At 47.0% G+C, this 4,418-nt stretch overlaps 1 long non-coding RNA gene across 1 annotated transcript in view; it reads right to left on the bottom strand.

Moving 5' to 3' along the window:
• Positions 1-4,218: 4,218 nt before the first annotated feature.
• Positions 4,219-4,418, bottom strand: part of LOC147997286 (uncharacterized) — an 18,692-nt gene continuing 18,492 nt past the window's right edge. Inside the window, exon 3 of the long non-coding RNA XR_015648022.1 lies at positions 4,219-4,302. This is a non-coding gene — a long non-coding RNA (uncharacterized LOC147997286). The remainder of the gene's footprint in view (positions 4,303-4,418) is intronic.

Raw genomic sequence — 4,418 nt, 5'->3', positions numbered from 1 at the left:
ATCCCCCCAGCATCCCTGCTCATCTCCTGTCCACCATTTGTTGATTCATTGTTGCTGTTGCTGTTGCTGTTGCTGTTGCTGTTGCTGTTGCTGTTGCTGTTGCTGCTGCTGTTGTTGTTGTTGTTGTTGTTGTTGTTGTTGTTGTTGTTGTTCCTGGTGTGAAGAACACTGTGAGGTAGCCTTCCTCTAATAAACCCTCTGGTCTTTAGGGATCCTTCACCCACTCACTCTCTGCCAGACTGAGTTCACAGCAGAAAACGCGTTTTTGAGAGAAACATGTTCCTGGTCCTGTGTGCCCATATTGAGGGAGGCATGAGAAAGGGATAACAAGGAAGGGAGACCCGGCAGTGGTAGGGGGCTGGGATGGGGTCGGGGGTGGGTGTCCTAGCTTGCTAATCCAACTGACCCACTTGCTGTGTAAATAAATATTTTGCATTCTGTGTCCCTTGTTTGATTTCTCACTAAATTCCAGATTGTCAATCTCCCTGTGTCGATTGCACAAGAACCCAAATGGGGATGCTGGGTGGTGAGCTGATTCCTCCCTAGAACACCTGTGCACTCTCTCATAGTCTCTAAGCTCCTTGCTGGACTCTTTTGGGCTTGGACCTGGCTGTCTGTAAGCCAGGAAGGAAGGAAGGAAGGGAGGGAGGGAGGGAGGGAGGGAGGGAGGGAGGGAGGGAGGGAGGGAGGGAGGGAACAGGCCTCAGTTGAGAATCCCAATTTTCTAGTTCACTGCATCTGATGGCTGGCTGACCCTTCCAGGTGAATTGTATTTTTTTTTTCCTTTTCACTCCTTTATTTGAGTCAGGGGTGTCTGCACATAGACCTGGAAATCAGTACCTAGATCAGGCCTGCCTGCCTGCCTGCCTGCCTGCCTGCCTGCCTGCCTGCCTGCCTGCCTGCCTTCCTCTATCTCACAGAGACACAGTTCTAAACACCTCTGCCTCTTGAATGATGGAAATAAAGACATGCACGAACACCTGGCTTCCTTTCATTGTACATTTAGCCTAATTTCAGTTTTATTCATGTCTGGGAGGGAGACTTGCTTGTGTGCTGTAGTTCAATTCCTTTCACTGTGTGGTTTCCCCACCACCTTGGCCACCATGCCACGTGGAAGAGAAGAAGAGATGAACCATATTGTTGGCACCCATATAACAAACACTTGGTTGCTTCCTCTGAGCCCTCTGAGTATCCTTACATCTCTGTATTTTAAAGTGGTTTTGTTTTGTTTTTTATTGCTGTCAAACTCTCTCTCTCTCTCTCTCTCTCTCTCTCTCTCTATCTATCTATCTATATGTGTGTGTGTGTGTGTGTGTGTGTGTGTGTGTGTGTGTGTGTGTGTGTGTATTTTTTTTCTTCCCCCAGAGCTGAGGACTGAACCCAGGTCCTTGAGCTTGCTAGGCAAGGACTCTACCACTGAGCTAAAACCCCAACCCCTATCTCTGTGTTTTAAAAAGTAGACTCTGGAGCAATACCGGGCAGGTCTCCAAGGCGGGTCCTTCGCTTTATTTTATTCTTTTTGTTTTTAATTGTTAAAGATTTGTTTGTTTGTTTGTTTGTTTGTTTGTTTTATGTCTATTCGAGTACCCTGTAGGTGTCTTCAGACACCCCAGAAGAGGGCATGATTGACAATTACAGATGGTTGCAAGCCGCCATGTGTTGGCTGGGTATTGAACTCAGGACCGCTGTAAGAGCAATCAGTGCTCTTAACGACGGTGCCATCTCTCCATCCACCTACTTTATTTTATTCTCTATGCTCTCTTGTGCGAGTCAAGGTCAAGCAGGCAAGAAACACCCAAACAGATTGGTCCATCACCACTTTCTGAATTCTTTTTGTTGTTGATGTCAGGGATGTAAAGCAAGTTTACCCATGAAGAATTGTAAGGGAGTCCTTCTGATTTAGAGAATAGCAGCCTTGAAATGAAATGAGAATCACAACAAGCATTTGTCTTATTGTTTTTGTTTTTTTCTTCCTTTTTCTTCGGAGCTGAGGACCGAACCCGGGGCCTTGTGCTTCCTAGGCAAGCGGTCTACCACTGAGCTAAATCCCCAACCCCTACATTTGTCTTAAAGTCTGAAAAACACAAAACAAAACAAAACAAAACAAAACAACAACAACAACAACAACAACAACCAAGAACAAACCATGAGACCGCAGAAATCCTCAGGCGGAGGAGTAAGGAGCTAGTTTTTATTGGTTAGGGTATTATTTGGTCGGGTGGGGGTAGGGGTGGGGGTGGGGGTGGGGGTGGGGGTGTTGTCCTTCCTACACCTCTCTTGCATGAATGAGCTGAACATTACTTAAGCTTGTGTCCAAAACTGTCCATTTTTTAGATTGATCCCAGGAGGGAGGGAGCGAGCCGGGGATACAGCACACCCTCTCTGGCCTCAGAGGTCCAGGCTCCCGCTGGCAGGGCCCGAAGGGACTCCTGGGGGGAAAAAAAAATAAAGTCTCCGAGGCACCACCTAGCCGGTTTTATTCTTGAAGAAAAGCAAACATACATAATGGAATAAGGGAAAGAAAAAACCCTGTTTTCTATATACACAAGCAGTCGTAATTTGTTATAGTGTCCCCTTTGCGTAGTTTGGATTCGATGACTTTATTTTATCAAGCAAGTTTTAAACAGCGGTAACTCCAAAGAGGAGTCAACAGCCCCTTTAAGTGCAGTCAGTCATTGACCCTTTGGTCTGTCTGTCTGTCTGTCTGTCTGTTTCAAAACGAGGGAGGGCCTGCCTGCCTGCCTGCCTGCCTGCCTGCCTGCCTGCCTGCCTGCCTGCCTGCGTGCCTGCATCAGATCTAAATACAGTTCTCAGAGGGGAAGACAGAGACAAGTCAGAAGTCACTAGCACTCAATGGACGACCACCAACCTAAGGGCAGGCCTAGGGTAGAATTTGATGGACGGACGGACGGACAGACGGACGGACGGACGGATGGACAGATGGACAGAAAGGATCTAGGAGGAGCTTTGGGAAAGATGAAAAGCCTCCATTTCCCCCCAAAAGAACGAGCCCCAACAGCTGGGCTCTTCGAGATGAGTTATAAGGGGAACCACACATACAGTTTTGTATCACACATACAGTTTGTCATCATCCGTCAATACCAGGTAGACTTTTCAACGTATGTAGGTAGCTGTTGACAGGTCAGTCCTTTACTAAGCCTCATGTAAGCTCTGCAGGGTAAGCCTCAGGAATTCATCTGTGCGTCCCGCAGGGTATGCTTTCTTGCTTTGTTAAAGGCTAGACTTTGGTTGCTGTCTGTCTGTCTGTCTGTCTGTCTGTCTGTCTGTCTGTCTGTCTGTCTGAATGAATGAATGAATGAGCGAGGGAATGAACGAATGAGGAGGGGATGCACATGCCTATGGTTTTAAGATGCTTAATTTCTTTACAAGGTTTATTTATTTAAACATTAAACATTGGGGTTGGGGATTTAGCTCAGTGGTAGAGCGCTTGCCTAGGAAGCACAAGGCCCTGGGTTCGGTCCCCAGCTCCGAAAATAAAATAAAATAAAATAAAATAAAATAAAATAAACATTAAACATTAATCGGAAATAATGGAGTCAGCAGTTAAGAGTTCTGACTGTGTTCTTCCAGAGGTCCTGAGTTCTATTCCCATGGTGGCTCACAACCCTCTGTTATGGGATCGATCTGCTGTGTGTCCGAAGACAGCTGCAGTGTGCTGTTTGTAGGGTAAAGAAAAAAATACTAAAGAAGAAAAAAAAAAAGAGAGAGAAAAAGTTAGAAGCACCAAGTCAAGTCATGTAAATATTGCCCACATTCGGATTTAGACATGCCTGAGCTGTCAGGGCGAGGCTGGCTGAGAGCGAATCAGTGAACGATCGGACTCTTCCTCTCTCTGTGAGGGTGTGTCATGAACTCTATTACCATTTCCAAAGAGTTAGGTATGCTGGAGCGAAGTGGACCGGAAAGCCAAGGGAGGAGAGGTATGCCTACACGAGTCCACCCAACCCCCCCGCCCCCCCCCCCGAGGGAGACATCCTCGAGTGGTGGGGGGAGGGGCGAAGGTGTGGAGGGATAATTTCCAACAAATAAATCCCAACAAATAAATTACTAGAGACTTGATTCATTGATTTACTTTAAATTTATTGAGTGTATCGGGAAAGAGGGAAAATGGGTCAAGGAGGGAGGGAGGGAGGGAGGGAGGGAGGGAGGGAGGGAGGGAGGGAGGGAGGGAGAGAGGGATATCTTTTCCTCCAAATCTGCTGGTATGTAGTCTCAGTGCGTCAGAAAAAAGACTGCTTCTGGCCTCCTTTCTGATTACCCCAAGGCAGTCTGGTCACCGTGCTGTAATAGAAAGGGAAACCACAGTCAAGTCATGGGAGCGAGCGAGCAAGCAAGCAAAAATCATAAACAAAAGCAAAAACACGTCTGTTAAGTTGAGCAGAGCAGAGCAGAGCAGA

This window comes from Rattus norvegicus, unplaced genomic scaffold (genome assembly GCF_021556685.1).
Source record: "Rattus norvegicus strain SHRSP/BbbUtx unplaced genomic scaffold, alternate assembly SHRSP_T2T unassigned-0000194, whole genome shotgun sequence".
NCBI lineage: Eukaryota > Metazoa > Chordata > Mammalia > Rodentia > Muridae > Rattus > Rattus norvegicus.
Note: the sequence above shows the minus strand (reverse complement) of the source record. Positions and strands in the feature narration are given on the sequence as shown.